The sequence below is a fragment of the Piliocolobus tephrosceles genome, chromosome 6, assembly GCF_002776525.5.
Source record: "Piliocolobus tephrosceles isolate RC106 chromosome 6, ASM277652v3, whole genome shotgun sequence".
Lineage (NCBI taxonomy): Eukaryota > Metazoa > Chordata > Mammalia > Primates > Cercopithecidae > Piliocolobus > Piliocolobus tephrosceles.
Window position 1 is genome coordinate 55,716,190 of NC_045439.1, and position 25,560 is coordinate 55,741,749.

The 25,560-nt window shown below is 40.3% G+C and overlaps 1 long non-coding RNA gene and 1 pseudogene across 1 annotated transcript in view; both read left to right on the plus strand.

Moving 5' to 3' along the window:
- The first annotated feature begins 15,828 nt into the window (after nt 1-15,828).
- On the plus strand, nt 15,829-15,890 carry LOC111549533 (annotated as a pseudogene).
- Nucleotides 15,891-20,790: 4,900 nt separating this feature from the next.
- The window catches only part of LOC111549473, a 54,332-nt gene continuing 49,562 nt past the window's right edge, over nt 20,791-25,560 (plus strand). The window contains exon 1 of the long non-coding RNA XR_002733749.1: nt 20,791-20,916. This is a non-coding gene — a long non-coding RNA (uncharacterized LOC111549473). The remainder of the gene's footprint in view (nt 20,917-25,560) is intronic.

Sequence of the window (25,560 nt, forward strand, 5' to 3'; positions counted from 1 at the left end):
GTGACGTTCCTAGGGGTCAAGAGATGGTAGTTTTTGGCTGCTAGCTCTAGAAGCACTGTGGTAATGGGCCCAAGAAAACATCTGACTGGTGTAGTCTAACTTTGTTCTACATAAAAGGGCACAGGGGCCCATTTATCCTTTTCCACTTTGGAGTCATACCTTTCTCGGTGAGGACTCAGTCATCACCCCAGTCCCCAACCATGCACCAAATCAGTGGAATTTTCCTTGTGGTTCTGGGGAATCTTTTCCCTTCATCCCTACAGAACTTCCTTCATGAGTTACTGCTGGCAGCTGTATTTGTGCTAATTAGCTGCCCTTGATGGATTTATTTCATCCAGTTATAAATTCTAGAGGAGACATTCCCAGGCCAATTTAAAAGTAGAATTCACAGACCAAGCTAAGTGGAAGTCAGGTTTGGATGACCTCCACAGAGCAAGTCAAGCCAATTCCCATGGCACTTAAGCACAGCATTTCCCAGGGTGGCAAGTTAAAGTAGTAGAAGGACGGACCTGGAAGAAATCTCACGTAGACCTTTAGTTTAGTCACCTCATTTTACAAACAAGGCACTTGGGGTTCATAAAGGTGAATTAACTTGTCCTATCTCACACCTATTTGCTGGTCACCTCGGAAATTAAAAAGGTATGGGTGGCTCTGTAGACTACAGGGGAATTACCCGGTTGCCTTCTGTGACACCTTGAACACAGCTGTCATAAGGAAGGGCCTTGTCTGTTATTCTTAAGTTCATTTTCCTTTTCAACTTCTCACTTTTTTTTTCCCTCATGGAGTAATATTATACCCCTAAAGAAAACACATGGAATCCAGCTGTTGAGATATTCAGATATTCCAAAGGCATACAAAGTAGCTGACCTCATTTTGGTAGGTACCATGGACCAGCTGCTAGAAGGCACAAAACTCCCTGAACATCAGGATGGAGCTGGTCCTAGGTTCCAATCATACACTGTCCACTAGCAAAAAGCCTTTATGTTCTTAGTGTGGAGTAGTCTACGGTTTCTTATCTGTGTCTGGTACTTTCAGAGTCATCGGGGAAGGTTCTGTGAGGTGGTGATGTAGGAAGGTTTGTTTTAGGTATTTGGGAAGAAATCTTTTTGGTCATATTTATGACAGTTCTTCCAAAGGGTAACTATTTGTTTACGTGCTGACCTCAGATCCGTTAGAGGTGAAAGCCAAGACCTTTCTTCTTCTTTTCCCTTCCTCTTTTTTTTTTCCTTTATCCTCCTCCTCTTCCATACCTTAAAGCCCAGCTATGCTATTTAACTTAATAAACAGACACCCACAGAAGTCTTTGTGTAAGTGATACTGTACCCATTGGGCACTTGTTGAACTCTGACCTCCTGCACATGTATTACAAATAAGTGTTTCTTCATATTGTTCAGCTTCTGTATAGACTATGTATATCCATGTTTTCATGTAAATACAAGAAGACTTGCGCTTGACTGAATCAAAACCAGGACGTTTTTGTATAAAACTTCTGTCATGAAAAACTTCTGTTATGTGCAGAGCAGTCATTTGAAATACTGCCAAAAACACAATTGAGGGAATTCTAAATCACCCAATGATTGATTATACTTTTTGTCTTACAACAAATTATTTGAAATTCTTCAAACATATGGAAACCAAGAATCATCTGAACTTCTTTATTATTACATCTATAATATATGTAATTATATATTATATATGAAATATATATAATAATATATATTCACCATCAGATGAAACTGTCAATTCTTCATAGAAATACATTTATAATTGTACTATAATAATTTACTGAATGCAAGGGATTAAAATAATTTCTATTTCAATTGAATGATTCTGAAAGCAAATCACAAGTAATCATTTTCGCACCCAAACCTGTTTCTCCTATAGATTCCTCATTTTAGCCAGGGGCTACTCCATCTACCCAACAACTGAGCCTGGAAAACTGGGAGTCACTGTTGATACATCTCAGCCCTCAGCCTTCACATTCAACCTATCACCAAGTCCTGTTATTTCACTTCAAATATATATTGTGACTCTGCCTACTTCCCTCCTGTCTCCGTTTACTCCAGGCTTCCCAAGCCACCATCATTTCTTTGCTGGACCACTCATCAGTAGTCTCGCAACAGGTCTCGCTCCTGCCATACTTGTTTCTCTCCAGTCTGTTCTGCTCAAAGCAACCAGAATGACCTTTTAAATCATATGAGCAAGCTGTGCTCTTGTCTCCAACTTCCTTCACATAATTCTAGATCTCTTGCAGCTTTTCCGTTGGCTCCCTATATTCTAGTTGCCTTAGACTTCTTTTGGTATTGAAAATGATCTGAAACATTTCCTTCCTCTCCCTCGTCTGAACCCTGCCCTAGACACTGACCAGTTTCTTTTCATCCTCAGGTCTTAACAAAATGTCAATCCTCAGAAAAGTTTTACACTCAGACTAAAGCAAGTAATGCAGTGTACCCGGAGAATGTAATTGTTATTCTCACAGATAACACCTGGTTTTTCTCTTTCAAAACCCTCACCACAATCTGCATTAGTATATATGATATATAATTCCATATATATAATGCCTAACTTCACTCATAGACTGTAAGCTCCCTGAGGGCAGATGTCACATATGTGCTGGCTCAGTGCAGGCATATAACAAATTTTCATTAAATACTTGTGAGTAAATGGATCATTATTGCCATGCATTTGTATATTGCATGTTTTATTTTAAAGTGCATGAGTGTTCTAATACCCCTAAATTCATGCACATATTGACCAGATGATTTTATCCCCCTTCTACAGACAGTGAAACAGGTCTAAAGAAGAAAAATAAGTTAGGAAAGGTGGTTTAAGGTCCTTGAGTTCAGAGCTGCCTAATTCATAGAAAATAATAATAATTATAATGATTAAAATTTATTGTTCTCTTATTATATGCCAAGAGTGTTCCAATAACATTAACTCATTTAATCCCTTCAACAGCTCTACGAGGTAGGTAGCATTATAACCATCCTTTTCTTACAGATAAGGAAATGGAGATACAAACTAGTTAGGTAACTCGCCCAAGGTCTCAAATATATATGCACAGCAATATATCATATTAAATATATGTTGCATAATAGGCCCACATTCATGTTCATTATCTCACTGACAAGCAATTCTAACATACTGAGCTTTTCTCAACCAGGTTTTCCATTATGAGCAACACTGCATCTGGAAGAATGATTTCTGGTTCCTCTTGGTCATCATTCCCTGTCTTCCTTCTACCTCTCCAGCCCTTTTGCTCTCTCTGCCTTCTCTCTTACCTTTTCTTCTCTTCCCCCTACTCCCTGCTGTTCAGTAGTAAAATCTCTGACAGAGCTATTTTTTTGCCAGGCTATCATATACAAGGTCAGTGTTCCCACATTCCAAAGGTAGGTAAAAATGTGTGTGGAGAGCAGGGAATTCTGCCAGAACAATGACTCACTGTGTTACATGCAAAACGGTTCAACAATAGGTCACTGCCTTAGCAAGAGCAACACTGCCTGTCCCTATGGAAAACAAGTGGACTACAACATGGCACTCCTGATGCTTTACAGAAGCTTCGTATGACAATTGGGAAAGCCATACCCGTCATAAACCATATACTGGCTTTTTGTTTCTTGGACATATGAGGTGAGTTTCAAAAAGGGAAGTGTATAAAATGCAGTTCTTGACATGTAATGTCACACATATTCATAGTAAGCATGCACACAAAGTCACCTCTAGGTTACTCAGCTAATTATATAGGTGGTAGAATATCTGGCTCCTTTGCTTCTCCAAGTGGCTTGTTTACTTGTTTGTTTTTTGGCTCATATTCCTGTTCATTAGAACTTCCATTAGCAGAAATATAGGATTATGGTGGAACTGGATGGGCTGCTTCCTGTCTTGTTTTTTTCCAGGCTCAGCCTAGAATGCTTAAAAGTGACTGGAACCTTCTCTCATGCCTCAGTTCCCTTGACCCTGTGTTCTTCACCACCCCAGCCCAGTAAACCTTAGGATCAGCCCCACAACCAGCTTCCTTCACCAGCATAACAGTGCTGCTGAGGAGGAAAACAGGAGCAGCCCTTGCAGATTGGGACTCTCAGACGTTTATGATCTTCAGACTCACCTGATCTTGAAGACAGCCTCACAGCTATGTGGCTTATCCTCAGCTCCCTTTACCATTCCCCTCCACAACTGTCCCAAACCCTTCAATCTAGTCTAAGCCAGTAGTTCTCAACCTGGGCAACCCATTACAGTCACTCCAGGATCTGTTAAAAATCCCAGTGCCTAGGCTGCGTTTTAGAACACTTAAATTGTATTCACTGGCACTGGATCCAAGCATCAGTACTTTTTAAAAGCTCCCTAGATAACCCCGGTAAGTGTACAGCCGAGGATTAGAGCCATTACTTTAAGCTAATGACATCACCTCCCACTTCATCAGAAAATGGAAGGCTGTAAAGTACAGACATCTCAACTTCCTATCCTCTCATCCGCCTTTCTACATCCACCCTCAATCTGCTGTCCTTCCTACAGTCTTAGCGGTTGGTATGTCCCTCTTTCTATTTCAGGATAACACTTCAAAACTATGGCCTTTATACCCATATCTTCCAAGATCTTCCAGGACTTGCTTTTATCTCTAATCTCTTCCTTTCAACTGGATCTTTCCTTTCAGATTACAAGCAAGCTTAAGTCTCCTGAATCTTTAGAAAGGTATCTTTGGAACTCATCACCTCTACCTGTGTCTCTAGTTCCACATGTAACTACTTCCCACTTAATTCTTTGTACTCTGGTTATAATCTCCCTGGAATACTATGCCTTCTTAGCTGAACTAATCTTTTATAACTTGACTCAGTTGCTACATCCTCCATGAAATGTTTCTAGAATTCACTGGGTGGATCATGACCCTTCTGTACATTATTTTCAAGTGAGGTTCTTCCTTTGATTTTCCACTCCTCTCCTTTCAAACATCAGTTCCTTGAGGGCAGGAACCATGTCATTTTCACCTTTGTTACAGCAGTACCTGGCTCACCATATGCTTGTCGAAGTGAATGTAAAACAATTTTCCACCTAGCTTCTTGGGCAGGATGATGTGGTCTAACTGGCTATAAGTGATTTTCATTTCTGCAGGCCCCTGTGCTTTTATTTCCATGGATAACTGCTATAGAAGTTACCTGGGGCAATTCTTGGGACATTATTTGGGATTTTATATTATGCCACAGAATAATGTCATGTTTACTTGCTTAGGATGAATTTATAAACAAGTCTAATATATGAATCTTCTCATTAGCATCTCCATATTTCTAAGGCCATTGCTCTGACAATAATGATTAGTAATAGTCAGAAGAAATAAGAATCAACAATGTGGCTTGTCTCTTACATGTAGTTTTAGAAATGAAAATTCATATCCTAACACAGTCTGCTTTATTTTAGAATCCACCACCATTTCTTTGCAGCTGGGCAGTGCTGACCTACCTCTGCAGAGCAGCTAGAACAGGCTGGGCCACTACACTGAGCTTTTAGTGGCAGCAGCTGCTAAAAGTTTTCATTTCCTTTTATTTTCCTCTTAAACTGTCCTTTAAAAGTACAGTACAGGTTACTCCTCAGTCATGTTCTAAATGCTTAGCCCCTTCTGTAGAGTAGTCAAATCCCTACTCTGCCTGATTAATTAACTGAGTAAATCTAAGAAACTCCTCAACCTTATGGCCTCTCTTTCTGCCAAGTTTTGTAAAACTCATAGACTGCATGTATTCATAAGCACAAGAAAACACCTGTGAGCAATTAACCACAGACCCTTGATTTAGAGGCATTGGAAATATGCTGATGGTCTTTAGATTGTTGTCACAGGTCTATAATTACGTGAGACCACAACCAAATCATCCCAGCAGTCCAATTACAGGAAGGGTCATTCTTTCAACTACCACATGGTGCTGCTTCTAAAAATAATTCTGCCTGAGATCCAGAAAAAAGCATTCTTTAAGAGGGTGCTGCTTTAAAGGAATCATACATGGGAGTTTGAAGGTGGTAGTGCCTCAGGACATTTATCTGAAATGTGTATATAACCAATACATGGGGAAAAGAGACCACAAAAACCAATTAAAAAGTCACTGAATTGAAAATCCTGTTTAAAATTATCTACCCAGAAAATATTGCATATAACTCTCTGTTTCTGTTTAGCCTAGAAACAATAACCACAGAGTTAATAAACCAAATCTGCAACCAATAGTGTGACCGGTGAAAATGTAAGAATCTATCTTTTAGAGTAGACAGTCCACTGTAGAATTATGAAACAAAAAGATAATCTTTTTTTTTTTGGAAGATTGAATTCTCATTCTACAGTGTACGTTACCCTGTATTCTATGTGACTAGAATATTTAAGCCTTGCAACATTGAAGAAAAGTCACCTATTTCCAGAATCAGGCAACAAAACAAAACAAACCAAAAAAACAAAAAGCAACCAACCCAGAGTTCCTAGAAAAAAAAGAGTTCTTAACCAAGCACAGATGTGCTTCATGAGGTATGAGAATCCCCAGAATTCTTGAACATTTTGTGTGCATGTGTATTTTTTCAGGGCAGAAGAGTGGGAAGTGCCTGTAGCTGCACTGTCCTATGTAATGGTCACTACTGCATGTGGCTATTGAGTGTTTGATATGTGGTAGCTTCAATTGAGGTGTGTGGTACATGTGATATTCACACTGGATTTTGAGCTATAGTGATAAAAACTATATAAAATATCTCATTAATAATTATCATATTGATTAATATTGAAATAATATTTGTATCTGGCTAAAATAAAATATATTGTTAATATTAATTTCATCTACATATTTTTACTTTAAAAAATATGGCTACTAAAAAAACTAAAATTACATATGTAGCTCACATTATATTTCTATTGGATGGTACTGGGTCTACGGCTTCCATCAGTTTTTCAAAGGGCCCTTTTTCTTAGAGCAAAGACGGACTTGTTAAGATGTGAATGCTCATCTTTCAGGCTGCATATGCTGTCTCAGTGGGCCTTGAATCAAGCCCAGTGCCGGGGAGCTGTGATGCTGGCAAAACTGTCCTTGAATTACATTTGGAGTTGTGCTGCCTTGGAAACCTCTAACGTTGCTGGTGTTTTCAGATACACATTGACCCATTCATTACTTTACCACTCACACAGACTCCATAATATCTCTCCCTCCTGACTTAGAAGTACACATATCCCCAAATCTACTCAATCTGTCTTCTTGGATTCTTCACCTACAAATTGAACACATTAGCACCTCTTACCCCAATACTGCTCCATCTCTTGCATTTTCTATCTGGGTCACAGGGATCTTTGAATTCCTCCTCTCCTTATTCCCTCACCACACCCACACATGCAAACAATCATTAAGACCCATCAGTCTCTTGAATATACCTGTTTGTGTTTCTTTGTCACCACTGCCTAGATTATTGTCTTAACCTCCCAACCTCCCTCTCTTTCTCCACATTATCTTTCTCACAGCTGTTACAGTTCATTTTAAAATCATGAATCTGATTATATTACTCTCTGGTTCAAAGATTAAATTAGAAACTCCTCATTTTGGCCAAAAAGTCCTCCATAAACTGTCTCAATTCTGGTTTCGTCTCCACTCTCCTTCCCATATACATTCCGGCCACACCATGGTTTTCTTTCATGCCTCCAAGCCATTGCACCTGTGTGTCCCTTTGCCTGAATTCCTTTTCCTCTCCTTTGCTTTCAAACCCCACGTTATCACTAGCTCAACTACAGCTACTTTTGGACTCTCACAGCACTCTATCCCCATTATGGCACATATCTATCATGTTATATTGAATTTATTTGACTGTGACTTTTGGTCCTTGCTGCCTAGTGCTGAGCACTGGTAGGAGTTTATTTAATATCCAGAGAAATTCCAAGTAGTCTTGTTTGTGCAGATCTTTCAAAAGTACAGTTCTCCAACTTTATAAGTTAGAGACTAAAGGCTCCTTAGAGGTCTTCCAGTCTGCCCTCTCATTCCATGATGAGCAAATTGAGAGCTACAGAGGTTGAGTCATCACTTAGTGAGTGCCTGCTATCTCATTTCATCTTCATAATGACCTTTGAAGTAGGCATTTCTACTAATACCCATTTTACAGAAGTGAAAAATGAGGCCTCAGTGAATGTAAGCAATTTAGGCCCAAGGTCATGTAGCTGGTTACCTGGCAAGATAAAATTAGAATTCAGGTCTTCTTATAGTTGGCCTAGGCATCTTCCCCTTGTCTCACATTGCTATTTATAATGTGCAGCATTCCCTGCGTTATTCAACAGAAGCAACGATGATGTATCGTATACAAATAGATGGAGTGTTTCCATGGAAAGAACCATATTATGATAATGAACCTGGTTTTATCCTTTGCTCTGTGAATTACTAGTTACTCTAGTCTCATCTAGAGTTTACCAAATGGAGAGATTTAAATTACCTGTATTTATTGTTAATATAAAATAAGGATGGATGTAAACATAAAATTAGATGTATGAAAGGATAAGCACTATATTATTTCAACTTGCAGGTGTTTAGGCATTTCTTCTGAAAATATTTTGTTATGAAAAAATTGGTGTTCATTATGGAATAATAGAAAACTATAAAAATAAATAGAAGAAAAAGATCACCTCAAGATTACTATTAACATGTGATATAATTCTTCCCAGTTTTCTCCATGCAGTTTTTGTTTGACATATTTGTGATCATAAGACATTTTTCTGCCACTGTTTTTCTTTTCATTTTACATCATGACATAAGCATTCCCCCATTATCACTATATAATCTTCATTAGCATAACGTTTCATGGCTACATAATAGTCCATCAGCTACTCACGGCATAATGCTTGGAGTTGTTTGATAAAGTGACATATAAAGGCACGAAATCCAGCAAGTTGGTAGTATGACAGTATTAACAGCTCAAAAGGACCTTAGAGATCTCTAGTCCTGTGCTTATCCAAGTGTGGGCCCCAGACTAATAGCATGTGTATCACCTGGAAGCTTGTTAGAAATGCAGACTGTTGTGCACTACCCTAGTCCTACTGAATTCAAATCTGTGTCTTTGTAAGATCCTTGGGTGATTTGTGGACACAGTAAAGTCTAAGAGGAAATGAGAAAAAACAGTGATTCTCAATCCTGACTGTACTTTAGGAAGATCTTCAAAATTTTAATGTCCAGGCTACACCCCAGACTAAATAAATCAGAATCTCTAGAGGTGGGATCCATGCATCACACTTTTTTAAAGCAGCCCTGGTTATTTCAATGTGTTCAAGAGCCATAGAAGAAGGAACAGAAGCCCTACCTCAAACTGATTAGATGATGTTTATACAGCCACTCTCCTTAGTGCCAGAATTCTTTCTACTAGGAAGAACTCTGAATTTCTATGGGAAGTTCTGGTAAAATAAGACCCTACAATACTTCTAAGGAAATTTAAGTTAAGAAATTTCTTTATATTTCCCATTTGTGTTTTTCTTTCTGCTCCTCCTCTCCATTTTTCCTCTCTCCAAAGAGATTCCTGGCTTGACACTCTCTGGAGATCCTGCTTGGAGACCACAAAGCCTGGTTTTCCTGTATCGCAGAGCCAAGAAGCAATAGAAAGATTACTCGATTTCTTCTCAATAATTGTATTTGTTCTGGCACATTCTCCTGCTTGCAAGACCCACATCCAATTTCTCTTATGCCTGTATTTAAGCAGTCAGGGGATTTGGAAACTGCTTCTGTCTATACAATGGCACAACCATAGGTTGAAAGAAAAGTCAAAGTCATAGCCATCAGTTGTTTTTCTGATTTTCTTTTCCATCAATTGACCACTGAAAAAACAAACACCCGAGTCAACTTGGAATGTTTTCAAGTCCTGCAGAATGTTTAACAATTTCTAATCCTGGGACCTAGGGAAAATATACTTTTTTAAAACTGAGAATTACAGTATTATTTCCCTTTTCTACACAAAATAGGACCATACCACATAATCTGAATATTTTGACTTACGTAGAGAATTTTATGATGGAGCCCTAAGAATCTGGCATTAGACTTGATTAAAAGTGATTTTTAAAATTATTTAACCTTTAAACTCAGTTGTAGGAATGTTAGGAATCCTGATTCTAATCTCCTCCCATTTTTAACCCCTTCAATTTTTCCTTTGGTTTCTAATAATTGTTTTTATTTAAAATATATTTTAAACATTTTATTCTAAGTAGAATAAAAAAAAATAAACAGATGTTTCGCTAATAATGACCAACCAAATACAAGCATTTATCTCTTTTTCTGTTTGACAGTCACCAAAGATTGCAGCTTTTTTAAAAAAGGGATAAAAAAGTAGGATGGGAGTTATCGGCTTGTGAGAGATTTGAGAATTTCTAGAAGATAGGAGTGGTTGGAGGAATGATGACCTGTAGGAAGGAGGCTGTGCTGTTTATTTACTGACCTCCTTCTCCCATGGGTCTATAGTTCGAGGGCTGCCCTGGGACTGAGCCTGTGCCTAGGTCAAGAGAGGTAGGATTGCCAGCTGAAGGACAAGTCAGCACTTGTGCAGGACTGTCCACCACAACTGCAGATGAAACTAGAGGCGGACTGCAGGCACGTGATGCTCGCACCAGCGATGACTCTATAGCCACATACGGCTGGATGCGGAAGAGCTCAATCCTCTATCTGAACATGACATTCCGGCTTAAAAACTTTCAGTGCTTTCTCTGCCGACTGAGCAAGGTAGAGGAACGGGCTTCAGACTCTTCAGGCCCTGAAACTTTGTGTGCATATGCATATTTTGGATGAAAAGATCCATAATGTTCATCACATTTTCAAAAGGGTACATGTTAAGTGTTTAAGAACCACAAACACAAAACCCTAATCCTTAACATGACAGGTGAGGCCCTACGCAATCCAGACTAACCAACCTCTCTTGAGCCGCATCTCCTGCCAGTCGGCTCTCCCCCATCTCCCCCTACTCAGTGAACGTTAAATTCCAGCCACAGAACTTCTCATCCCATCTCAAACATGCTGTAAGCTCTTTAATCTCTCTCTGATTGAACACATGCCTTTCTCTCTGCCAGGAATGTTGCTCCTCCTTTGCCACTTCCTCTGTCCCTTCTCTGCCTGGTGAATTTGCTTTTATCCTTTAAGACTCAGCAATAACATCACCTCTGTGGCCCCCTCCCTCCTTCCCAGTGGTTCTCCTCAACCATTTCCTGAGCAATCCATACACCAATGTCTGTGGAATTTACCCTTTGGTATAGATATCGTTTGCTCATATACTGCTCTATTCCACTTGTCTGTGAATTCTTGAAAGCACAGACCATGCCCCTCACCACTCCAAACCATAACTTGGAACATAACAGACAATAATAATATTGATGCAACCAGTGAGGAATGAATTACTCCATTTATTAGCTTGGCCAGTTGTCTCTTGGATCTTACAGAGAACCTGACCCTGGGAGACTGGGATACTCATAACTAGGTTTCCTGTTCAGGTTGTTAGAATCTTTCCTGGTTTAAATGTACAGTTCTGATTCCTATACATCTTTTAAGAACCACTATGAAAAAAGAATAATCAGAGAACAAGAAAGGATACTTGCAATTAAAAATGTAACTGATGACGCAAAGAATTTAATAGGAGGTTTGGAAGACAGAGTTGGAAAAAATCTCCCAGAAAGTAGAGAAGCCGCCCCCCAAGGCTGGTGCGCATGCCTTCCTTGTAACATGTAGGACATTCCTTCTCACCAGGGCATTTATTTGTCACCCTGCATTGTAGTAGCCATTTTATGGATCCCTAATTCCCAATACATAGGCTGGGCTTCCTTGGAGCAGAGACTGTCTCTTCCTCCCCATCACCTATCCTGTGTACTAATGTACATGTGTATTGAAAGAATGAATGACAAATGTGTATGAAGGAGTGAAGGCAAACTTCAGTTGGGCTGGGGGTTGAGAGGAAGCTTTGCTGAGGTTGGAGGAAAAGGTGAATGAGGGTAAATCCCTGGAGAACACAAGGAAAAGGTGAATGAGGGTAAATCCCTGGGGAACACTAGGGAAGATCCAGGCTAGGGGGAGTAGACAGGTTCACAGCTACCACAAGCATAGCTGAACAGGGAAAGGGTGACTGGGCAGATGCAAGGGGTTGAACCACCAAGAAAAATCCTGAGAGAAGGAAGGGGAGGTGGAAGGTCACTCAGGATTTCATCTTTCCTTGGGAATGACTTCATGCCAGGCACTGTGTTAAGGACTTTCCATGTATTATCTTAAGCTCCACAAAACCCCATAAAGTTGTAATTACTACTACAGCCATTTTCTAGGTGATAAGGATAGGTATACAAACAGTAAGTATCTGACCTCAGATTCTAGAGCTGGTGGTCATGGAACCAGGATTTAAGGGAAAAGTCTGATTATGTCTGTGTTGTTTTTATCACCAGGCTACTCTCTCTGGCAAAGGAGCCCAAGCCGAGCCTCTCATATATATATATATATATATATATAGATTTTTTTTTTTTTTTTTTTTGTGTTGAGATGGAGTCTCGCTCTGTCGCCCAGGCTGGAGTGCAGTGGCCGGATCTCAGCTCACTGCAAGCTCCGCCTCCCGGGTTCATGCCATTCTCCTGCCTCAGCCTCTGGAGTAGCTGGGACCACAGGTGCCCGCCACCTCGCCCGGCTAGTTTTTTGTATTTTTTTAGTAGAGACGGGGTTTCACCGTGTTAGCCAGGATGGTCTCCATCTCCTGACCTCTTGATCCGCCTGTCTCGGCCTCCCAAAGTGCTGGGATTACAGGCTTGAGCCGCCTCTCATATTTTATTCCACTTTGCCTAGGTCGGCAGTCCTGGGTGCCCAGAGCACTCTCTGCAGATCACAGCTCATAGGCTCCTAGCTGGGGATTGCACAGCTCTCTCTCCCAGATCACCGCAGTCTCCTTTTCCCAGAAAAAGCTGTGTGGGAGAGAGTAAATAGCTGGGTTTGGGGAATAATGGTTTTCTTCTGTTTTGTGTTACTGGATCTGATGCACAGAAAACTGCCCAGAGCCTCAAATAATTACAGTAAGACGACTCCACTTCCTTCACGTGGCCACAGCAGACAGGCAGGAGCCCAGACACACTGCAAAGCGAGTGCTGTGACTATGAGATGGGAAAAGGCAGGAACCCAGAATCAGGGATTCCTGACGGAACCGCAACTGCAAGCACAGCGTGGCACTGGGCAGAAACCGGGAAAGGGGCCCCACCCGGAAGGCCAGTGACTTGTTTCATTTTAAAGTCACTTAATAAAAAGCCCATTTAGACATATAATTAAGCAGGGGAAATGGCAAGTTTTAAGATGATTCATGTGGTGCAGTACCATCTGTGTTAGGACAAAAAGCCCAACAAAGCGTGCAGACTGGAAGACCATCCACTTCCTGCTGCCAGCCGTCATCCCTGAGGAGCAAGTGATATGGGGGAGGGAGGGAGACCTTGGCTTTACCTGTATTTCGGAAATACTACTCACATGGCAATCATGTATTATTGGATGATGAAAAATGGTCAAATAAATTTGAGAAAAAAAACAATATGAAACTTGAACCTGGTCATTTCTTTGTCAGTCAACGTTAGAATTAGCACCTCAGTGACAGGGCCAATTCTTTCTTTGGTCTTCATGACCATACCCATTTGCTCCCTCAGTTTTAAACTGGATACACAATAAAACACTTTCCACCCTAAGGTACCAAATATTGATAGTTTCATAGTGTGAGTCAGAAGAGACGGAAGAAGTTGTCTGATCCTGCACGTGTATGGATGAAGAAAGGGTAGTCACCCCCTGCTTCCATTCTCCCACTGTCCCCCACACCAGCATGACGGCCAGTGATAAGGGTCAACTTGGCTGGCTTAAGGAATACATAGAAACCTGGTAAAGCACCGTTTTGGATGTGTCTGTGAGGGTGTTTCCAGAGGAGATTAGCATGTGGGCCTGAGTGGAGTAGTGGGGGAAGACCCACCCTCGGTGTGGGCAGGCACCATTCAATCTACGGGGGGGGCCCGGACAGAACAAACAGAAAAGAATGTGCAGACCTGTCTGCTGGAGCTGGGATACACCCTTCCTCTCCTGTTCTTGGACAATTCCAGGCTTGCCAGCCTTTGGTCTGGAGAACTTACCCCAGCCCCATCCTCACCTCAGGTTCTCAGTCCTTTGGCCTCAGACTGAGCATTACACCTTTGGCTTCCCTGGTTCTGAGGCCTTAGGACTTGGGCGGAGCCATGCTAGATCAGCATTCCTGAGCATCCCAGAGTCTCTAGCTCGCATATGGCATGTCATGGACTTCCTAGCCTCCATAATTGCATGAGCCAATTGCCGTAATAAATCCCCTCTCATATCTCTCCCTATATTTATCCTATTGACTCTGTCTCTCTGGAGGACACCAACTAATACATGCAGCCTCCCTGCTTTTCAGCATTCATTTCAGACACTCAATCCTAGAGCTACTGGGATAGAAATAATTAATGGACTGAGCCCAGGAGAGCCAGGGTCACCTAGGTATTATCCCAGAGTCAGAGCATCATTAGGACAGAGGTGATGGGAGAGGGCTGGGGACTAGGGATTATTCCTTGGAAAGGGCCTGCAGAGTGCCCAGCAGATGTGTACATATATGCATGTGTATGTGAGGATGTGTATGTGTCTCACATATATGTGTGTGCATGTGCATATTTTTATGTGTGACTATGTATGTACATTTATATATGTGCTTATTGTACGTATGGCTGTGCCTGTGTATTTCTGAATGTTTGTCCATGTGTATTACATGTGTGTGAGTTGGTGAGTGTGACTATATTTGTGTGGAATGGATCATTCTTTCCCCAGGCCAGAAGGCCAAGGAGATGCTACCAAGTGCTTGAAGACTTGATGTCACATTCTCGACTACCCCCACCCCCCTAGAACTTCCTGGCATCTCACTGTGATGCACAGGCATGGCAAAGGATAATCCTTACCTTACCGTGGAGAGAACACACTTTCTCTAGCCTCTGGAAACTAACCCATCGTACTTCTGGCTGCATTATCAATTTTCAATTAAGATACCACTTTGTCTGACCCTCTGAAGACAACAGCATGGAGCCTGGGTAATAAAGTGGAGTGGGTTCAGTGTATCCAGCCTCAGCAGTAGGAAGGACATCAGTTCTGGGACTCAGGGGTACAGCTCTGCCTGATCTGACTACTTGAATTCCCTTTACAGATGAATAAAGTGGTATTTTGTGACTCTAGTTGCCTTCTCTTTCAACAGGTCTCAAAATGTATAGCCCACATCCTGTTACCAACCTTTGCACATACCATTTCCAATGATAGAAAGAGTCATATTCCAGATCCAATAGAAAGTTAATCCTGTATAGTCTTGATCTGCTGGGTGCTATTTCTGCAGATGGAGGCATGACACCTCCCTGAAGTGCCTTTTAAGGTATATATTATCTCTCAGCATTTTCATGAGGGACATTCAAGTAGAACATACATCTTTTGGGGTAAGACATAAGCAACATAATTATAGAGCCTCCAAATACTTCAGGTATAGAGACATTGAGAAAGAATGATTTCTTTCACTTACTTGATGTAACAAAAGCCTGCCTATTCAAACCCATCCTAAAATTGGAATAATGTAATGCAAATATATGTAAAGAAACCTGCAGAGCAGTAAATAGCATAAAAAAATGACTATGTAACAAATTAGATGGGTGGTCAGGCAGGGGTGGAGACACATGGAACTTCATGAAGTAATGGTGTGGTTTTGGTTGGTTTCTGTTTTGTTTTACCCCTCATGTATCTTGAGATCACAGCTCATAGAGGCCATTACACTTCAAGGATATGATCTCAGGACTGGAATATATTCACTTGCCAATATTAAGAGTAAGCAGTGCTCTCTTTGGTAGCACATATACTAAAATTGAAATGATACAGAGATTAGCATGGCCCCTGAGGAGGTTAGGAGTATAGAGATGTGGAGAGGGCCCGGAAGAGTATAAAGGTGGAAAATGAACTATTGGAGTAGTTAGTATTCCCCAGACAAGAAGATAGACAAGGAGGATGAAAAGAATATGGCACACTTCATAGTTTCCAGTTGACGTTGTCCTACCCAAGGGATGCTCCTTGGCGTCTGGTGGAAGAAATACAATGGGCCATAGAACTTACTCGTCATCTCTTCCCATTCTCTTAAGCTCTTAGCATTTATTCCCCCATCTTATCATTAGATTTTTTTAGTGATTCTTTTTATTTCTGGCCCAATTATATCCAATGATTTCCATAACACATGATGATTTTAATAGTATTTTAGTAAGAATTTTCCTTCTTGCTATGAATTCCTTCAAGTAATAATCTTGAAACACACTAATAATAATAATGAGAATAATCTGGAAAGTACAGTTTCCAGTTCAAGTAAGTAGCATTCCAAGTGATTGCTCAATGCCTTACTCCAAAGCAATTCCTTCCAACCCACCACAAGGCCAGAGCTCACTCTGGAATGTACTGTATCTTACACATCTTGGAATCCCTGGTGCTTTTCACACAATGGGTGTTCAAAACTGTGGAACTATACTGTGAACTGTTGGAAAAAGCTTCCTCCCAGACCTGCACCATCACACACATGCAGACATTCTGCCCCAGCCCAGCAATCTAGCAATCTCTCACTACTGCGAGTAGTAATGAAAGCTTCCTGACCAAATGACAAAGCCAGTGGCTCTTCTGAACTGCTCCATTTTCCATTATGCTCAGGATAGTTGGCATCTGTCTCCTCACTGCTCTGATACTCACTCCCTCACCTTCCCCTGCTCCTCACTCCATGTATTTCACCTTAGGGTCTTTTTTTTTTTTTTTTTTTTTTTTTGTATCACAAGAGAAATGACCATGGAAGGCAGCACATCTTATGGCAAATATTGTACATAAAATATGTTGAAAATTAATTATTTTTTAGTGCTTCTGTGCCTGTCACCATGTGACTTTCTTGTTTTCTAAGTATGATTTTATTTAACGCTTGAAGAAGCCTTAGAGGATGTTACTTTCCTTATTTGAGAACTTGGAAAACTGAGGCTCAGCGATAGTAAGCACTTCAGTCCGGATTACATAACTAGTGACTGGCCGTCTTGGTTTCTCCACCCAGTGAGCAGTTCAATGCCAAGGCCCTTGCTCCACTGTCTCCCAGGAGAACATTTTTACCTTGGGGAAGGATGAAAAAATATCTGACATATTATAATTTTGTTCTATTTTTTCTAACCATCTCTAGTATGAAAGGAAAAAGTTTTTCATTATGTGTTTTTCCTTTTTATATAAGTAGTATTTGTTCACTGAAAACCATTTAAGAAATACAGAGAAGCAAAAAGAAGAAAAAAAAGTCACTTGTAATCCACCACTCAGATACCACATATCTGAAAGTTGGTACAGCTCTTTGATGATATTTTTGATTGAAACATTTTTTATGGGTTCGTGTTATATAAAGAGTTAAAACTGGAAACGTGGTTTTTATGCCACTTGTCTTAGTCCATTCAGGCAGTTATAACACAGTATCATAAACGATGTGGCTTATAAATCATAGAAATTTATTTCTTATAGTTCTGGGCACTGGGAAGTCCAAGATCAAGGTGCTGGCATATTCAGTGTCCGGTGAGGGCTGGAGTTCTGGTTCATAGATGGTAGCTTCTTGCTGTGTCCACATGTGGCGGAAGAGCTAGCTGGCTCTCTGGAGTCTCTTTTATAAGGGCACTAATCTCATTCATGCGGGCTCAGCCTTCACGACTTAATCACTTCCTAAAAACCCCATCTCCTAATACCTTGAGAGTTAGGATTTCAACACATGAATTTTGAGGTGATGCAAATATTTAGACCATAGCACCAACAAATGATTCCACAGCAATCAATTGTATAACTATACCATAATTTCACCAGTACCACATGGTTAGCATGAAGTTTTGTTTCTTTGTAAGAATATTAATGATATTGGGATAAACATCTCTGTAATTATCTCTGTACATTCTAATATTTTATGAAAGGGAAGAAATATTTTTTAAGTGTTAAAAAACTGTTAGCCCAGATGTATAAAAGTGAAAAAGAAACAAAAACTCTACTTTAGATCAGTAGTTGACAGGCTTTTCTTGTAAAGGGGCAGGTAGTAAATATCTTAGGCTTTGTGGGCCATATGGTCTCTGTCGAAACTACTCTGCTTTGCCATCATAGCACAAAAGCAGTCATAGACAATTCATAAATGAATCAGCATGGCCGTGTTTCAACAAAATTTTATTTGTAGACCCTGAAACGTGATTCTCATATAATTTTTATGTGTCATAAAACGGTCTTCTTCTTTTGATTTTTTTCTAATCATTTAGAAATGTGAAAACTACCTTTAGTCTGTGTGCCATACAAAAGCAAGTGACTGGCCCTTCCTTGCTCCAAATCATCCATTCATCCTTAGAGACCTAAGTCTATGACTGTTTCTAGCCACAAAGTTACAGAACTGTGAGAGTTCTCTTTCCAACCCTTCCTTCTCCTGGATTTACACACACACATATACAGGGACATATACTCCTGATTACCCCAAAGTCCTGCCCTAGTAAGCTGGGCACCCTCTCCCAGAGTTCCATAAGTTCAAATATTACTTCTATTTTGTTTAATTCTATTTCTTAGAGCATCTGATTATCTGAATGAATTAATTCACATTAAAGAGTGATTAGTAGGGATCAACTCTCCCTTTGATAATTTCCATTTAAAAGAACATGCACCAGTGAGGCTAACGGAATGCTGGGGAAAACATTTTTGAGTGACTTGTTACCCAGCTTTTCATTTAGGAAGTTGATTTTGGTATTATAAGGCTTTCCAAGAAGGCTAAGATGACTTATCTACTGATGCTTACAATCAGGGAGGCAGAACAATTGTGGTACAAGAAAAAATAAAAATTCAAATCAGAGGCTATTAACTGCCAAGAAAATGATACAGAAATTAAATAACTAAATTATGATAAGGACAAAAATAATTGCTCAATGTTACCAAGCCTAGGCAGTCAAGGACATTTTTCTGCGTGTTGATAGACATAGGACCTTGCCTTCTTCCTCTTACGGATGGATAATGGCTTCACAATATCCTCAGGGTCTTAAGCCTTTGATCCAGTCGAGGTCACTACTTCATGGTTTTACTTGTGCATAAATGGTAAAAAGAAAAATAAAATTTAAACAACTTGAGCTTAGAGGGAGTTCTTGAGTCATTTACTAAATTTCTAGAGATTTGTAAAGCTCCAAACAAAATGCATTCATGAGTCCTTTAGCACATGACTGAACCTGGAAGTTTCACCACTAACTCCAAGGTAACCCTTGGACAGGCAAAGAGAAATAGGGCAATGGAGGGTTGATGTGAAAGCATTTCCTGCAAAGGTATCCTCTCACCAGGTAGACAAAGAAAGATAAGTTACCCAGACTGAAGTTGCAAGAGTCTTTTTTCCTGAAAATCACATCCTAAACCCCTGGGACAGTAAAACTCTTCACTGAGGTCTCATAGAAAGGTGGTCTTGAGAAACTAAAACAAGCTTTGACCTAGGAGCTGCCAGCCAACAGGTTTTCTCTTGTGGCAGTGTTTGCTTGCCATCCATCCAACCCTGACCAGAGGCTTCAAAAGCTGGAGCTCAGCTCTACCAAAAGCACAGGGGACGCTGGAGGACAGGTCTGCCCATGAAATGCTAGGAAATCCCAGAGCTAGGAGAGGTAGCTTAAAGGTCAACATCTGGGCATGAGGGTGCTGCTTAAAGTGAGTGGTGAAAAACACATCTTACCTCTATGTTCTAAAAATTGTCGCCGAAATATCTTTGTCTTTAATCATCCAATTTTCATTTCAAAGCCAAGCGCTAATAGGATATTAACATAATATGCACATTACTAACCCAGGCTATTGGCAACTGCTGCTTGCTGCAAGCCCCTGACATTGCCTCCCTGTATCTAACCATGGTTCTGCTTAGTCTGGCTTCCTGCCTTTGGCAATGGCCAGGGTTTGATGGTTCAGAGAAAGGCAATTTGCCTAGTTAATTAAAATCTGTACTTTTAAAAACATTTTTTCTCTTATATTGCCAGCCGAAGTTAAACGAGTACAACTTTCTTTTGAAAGGGCCAAAAATAAATTCTGGGCTTAAACATTGTAGATGAAATTGCTGCCTTAAATCCTAAGTTGCAGAAAAATAAAGGCTTATCATGAAAATTGTTATTTAGCTGTATCTGTGGGGGTGTGTGTACAAAGCGATTATTAACCTCCTTTATAAATGGGTATGTCAGGAACTTTGAAGGAAGACCCAGAGTTTGGTGGCCAAATGCCAGTGTGTGTTCAATATTCACAATGAGCTCTTCTCCTTCTGGTAGTTGTAATTCTACGTCTGTTTCTAGCCTTTCTCACCTTGGTTATAGCACTCTGCTAGGGTCACAGGGATTTCCAAAATCAACTGCAAGGGAGTATTCTGAATTCCTGTTGATAAATAAATTATGTCCCAATTGCAGGTGCTTTTCTGAAATGTTACTCAATGAAGAAAAAAAAAATGAAGCTCCTGAGCTCAGCATATCTTATTTTGCTATCGACTGTATTTCTGTGTCTGTGTTCAAGTAACTAACTCCCTTTGGCAACTCCAAGGAGAGCTTCAGGTAAACAAGTCAAACTGTCTTCTTGTTTATACCTTTTTTGGAGAAAAAGTGAGAGTGCTATAATTTAAAAAAATTAGAACAGTAACAACGTCATCTTGAATTTACAAAGTGCAGGAGTTGTCAGATCTGTGATTTCAAGTCTTCCAACAACTCTTTTTGGGTAGGAGTAGTCAGGAGTCTGTGTGGTGGTTGAAGCCCAGGTTGGCCACCGGGAGCTGAAATAGAGGCCAGGACTCCTGGCTCCCTGTCCAGACTCTGAGGACCCAGGAGCCTCCATGGATACACTCAGAGGCCACACTAGATGCAAAAAGAACCAGGCACAGAGAAGTCAGAGGGTCTCAAAGGTATTTGTTTCAGCATTTAACAAGGAATTTTACCTGGGAGATAATTTTCATTCAGAACCTGGCTACAAAGCTTGAAGAAAAAAGAGCCAGAACAACTAAGGAAGCCTGTGCCTGCCTTAGAAAGGCAATGAGAAGTCTGTTTATGTCTTTTGCCCACTTTTTAATGAAGTTAATTGCTTTTTGCTTGTTCAATTGTTTAGGTTTCTTATGAATTCTAGATATTAGACCTTTGTTGGATGTATAGCTTGCAAATATTTTCTCCCATTTCATAGGTTGTCTGTTTACTCTGTTGATTGTTTCTTTTGTCATGCAAAAGTTCTTCAGTTTAATTGGGCCCTACTTGCCAATTTTTGTTTTTGTTGCAATTGCTTTTGAGAACTTAGTCATAAAATTCTATCCCAAGGCCAATGTCCAGAATGGTGTTTCCTAAGTTTTCTTCTGGAATTCTTGTAATTTGTGGTCTTACGTTTAAATCTTTAATCCATCTTGAGTTAATTTTTGTATATGGTGAAAGGGAGGGGTTCAGTTTCATTCTTCTGCATGTGGATAGCCAGTTATCCCGCACCATTTATTGACTAAGGAGTCCTTTTCCCATTGCTTATTTCTGTCAACTTTGTTGAAGATCAGATGACATATAAGCAGCGAACAAACATGAAAAAATGCTCAATATCATAATAATCAGAGAACTGCAAATCAAAACCACAATGAAATACCATCTCACACCAGTCAGAATGGCTATTATGTAAAAATAAAATAAAATAAAAAAAAAGACAGATACCGGCAAGGCTGCTGAGAAAAGTGAATGCTTACTGCTGGTGGGAATGTAAATTAGTCCAGCCACTGTGGAAAGCAGTTTGGAGATTTCTTAAAGAACTTAAAACAGAGCTACAGTTGACCCAGGAATACCATTACTGGGTATTTATCTGAAAGAAAATAAATCATTTTACTAAAAAGACACATGCACTTGTGTGTTCAGCACTATGCACAATAGCAAGGACAGAATTAACCTAGGTGCACATCAACAGTGGACTGGATAAAGGAAATGTGGTATATATACACCATGGAATACTACACAGCCGTAAGAATAATGAAATCATGTTCTTTGAGAAACATGGATGGCAACCTAAATGAAGTAACACAGAGATAGAAAACCAAATACCACATGTTCTCACTGATAAGTGGGAGCTAAACACTGGGTACTCACAGACATAAAGATGGCAGCAGTAGACTCTGGAGGCCACCAGAATGGGGAGAGAGGGAAGGAGACAAGGACTGAAAAACTACCTATTGGGTACTATGCTCACTACCCGGGTGATGAGATTATTCATATCTCAAACCTTAGCATCACACAATATACCCACTTAACAAACTTGTACATGTACCCCATGAATCTAAAATAAAAGTTAAAATTATTTTAAAAAGAAGAAAGGCAATGACATGCAACAATAAGCAGTCAGACTGATATTCACCGCATACCCTGACAACTCCCCTCATTTGTTCTCAATCACACTTGGGGGGTGCTTCTGCAGGAAGGCAATGGAGGAGGTTTGGCTCTTGGGACCACTTTCTGTGTCAGTGACTATAGATTATAATGTTAATTTCTGGTTTGGTTTTTTGGGGGCGTAGGGGGAGAGATTATTTTTCTTTTATTTTTTCTCCTCTCTAGAGCAAAACTCTTTTTCCCTCACTCTTTTTAAATAATTTTATTGCCAATGAAAACACAAAAGAGAGTTGAAAGCAACTCAAAATAGGGAATTTTCCACTGGGGAGAAATCAGGGAATGGCATAAAATGGCTTCTTACTTTTTTCTTCAAATTTCATATTAATATTAACAGCAAACATTGATGGTTGGGGGCAGCCATCAGCATCTGTTTTGAATCATCTTTGTCTCCAGACCTCACTCTCTTCCCACACTGTTCTCCAAACTGTCATCAGGTTTAATGGCACGGCAGTCTTGGGCGCTGCACGCTACCCTCAGAGACCACTCAGAACTTTCAGTGGCCCTGAGTGCTAGATCCTTAGAAATGGAACCATCTTAGAGATCATCTGGTCTTGGAATTTCTTTACCGCCTTCTTTAATAACTTGGATTGAACATTTATAGAGCACTTACTATGCACCAAGGAATGGTTTAAGTAGTTTATATTTATTAGCTCATTCATTCATCACACAGCCCTATCAAGTAGGCACCATTATCCCCATTTACAGATGAAAAACTGGGGCACAGAGAGGTTGACTCATTGACCAGGACGGCCTTCTACAGGGTGGCATAGCTGCCTTTCCTCGTCACACATTCTGCATTCCAGCCAAACTTGCTGTAGGCTCTAGGTCTCCATCTTATGCCTCTGCTCACTCCTGTTCCTTTTGCCTGGACAGCCTCCACACCCGGTCCCTCCCCTAAGCTCTGCATTGTCCAAATCCTATATAGCCTTCAGAATGAAGGGTGGATGCTATCTCCTCCAGGGAGCTTCTCCTAATTGCCTTTAGCTAGGGTCAATCTCCTTATGCTGAAATAGCAAAGTACTTTCATTGTACTGTGTGGCATGTGCCGCATTCTGCCCTGCAGTCTAGTTATGTATGCATGTATTTCGTTTTTTTAAACATAAGATAAGCTCTCTATGGTAGAATGCATGTGTGATGATCTCCCAGCTCCCATATCACCTAGTGCATTCTGTGGCACACATTAAATAATGTCTGTTGCTGTATTTACCACATGGTAGGAAAAATGTGTGAATGAATATGCACATCATAGGTAACATTGCTTCATGAGCAAATTCCCTCTTTTACACATTCCAATCAGGCTCCTATAAAATTCCATATTTATAAAATGAATATTTACATGTGTTAGTCAAATGCGATGCAGTTTTTCCTAAGTGAGGAGGCATATGTGTGATGTGTAAACTTGCAACAACAGAGCAGCAGATCTGAGGACCCCATGTATACATGCAGGGTGCTGTCTGCCTTGGATGAGCTGGTCATTGCATGGCTTCTCTGCATGCTCTTGTGTGAAAGACAGCTTTTCTCTTGAGTCTCTATACCATCATTGCCCTTTCTGGGCCCATGAACTTTTGAACCAGGCGGTGGGGCTCTGCTCAGAGTAACTCTCACCCACCAATGTGCCCACATTGCAAGTGGTATTCACAGGCCACAGAAGCGTCACTGCTTAACCATGAGCCTTGAGACTCAGCCACAGCTCAGGCCACCACCCTCAGGATGCAAAACACTTCCTCCCATATATAAAGCTACACACTGAAAGTCATTATTGATGACACTCAGCCACATGGGTAAACTTAGGAAGGAGTACACTTTTTCTAATTTTCATGTAAGTATCAGAGAAACAATGAGGCAGAGAGAGCAATGAACACAAAATATTTTGATCTGATCATTTGACAGGGTCTTAGATCGTAAGTATCAGCTTATAATAGAATTTAAATCACCTCCCAACCTCAGGCTTACATGGTTCACAGTGCAATATTCCCTGAAATTAGTAATGTGAGGGTGCTTGATTCTGGTTACGTATCAGATTTCCTGTGGAATTTCACACACACACACACACACACACACACACACACACACACACACACACCAGGCTCTCCTCTTGGAAATTCCACAATTCCAAAAAACCGCATAGTTCATTCTGATGTAAAGCCTGGGTTGAGAATTACTGTGACCAAATGAGACACAAAAATAATAGGCCACTCAGTCCCAGGCTGTGTCTTTTGCTGTTGCTGCTTTTTAATCAAAAAGGCTAGAGAGGCATCTCAGCGGGAACATTAGTTCTGCAAGTGACGAGACTTATAATATTTCATAACTATAGAAAACAGCGGGTGGCCATGATTTCAACGGCAGAAGTCAAACATTTCTCCATCAGCACAAACCAAAATATATAAAACCCTACATACCCAAAAGAAGAAGAAATATAAATACAAGATTGTGAAACTTATATTCTGTTTACATGAGAATACCATTAATTAATTATTGACAATAGTTTAGTTTGAAAATAAAACCAGAATGGAGAAGACTCATTAGTGCCTGAGACTGTAAAGAAGGCAAACTGTTGTTTACTGAAAAAATGTAATGAACCATAGTCTATAGCCATATGGAAAAGCTAGTACATTATATTTTACAGCATGTAATTGATCTACAATATTATCTTCAATTCATCCTCATTAACTGGCTTTTCTATGAAACAGAAGGGCTTCCCCTTGCCATCTCTGATTTGGCAGATGTGACTGGATTTCATGCTGTCAGGGTTCACCCTATGTACTCCCCTGTAGATGTTCTTTCTCTTTCTCACACTTCACTCACTCCAGAGATGAGCCTTCACACTGTTAACAATACTTTCATATCCCTCTCTACCCTGGAAGTAGATTTTGGTCTCTACCTTTCCAACATAATCAGAGTTTACCAGTCCCATGTTCCCTGATTCCAGAGTATCCTGTTTCCCAGACTCTAGGAAATGTTAAAGTGTTTTGTAGAATAATCTGAGAAAATGGGATCTAATAACAAAATGCATCGTATTTTCAGGGTACAGATTTGAGTTCAAAGGGATCTTTTGGCAATAATGCCTTAGCCTAAAAGTGGTACTCTAAAAGTCAGAATTCCAAGCACTCAGAGTGAGGGGACTGATGCAGCTTTGGCAGGAT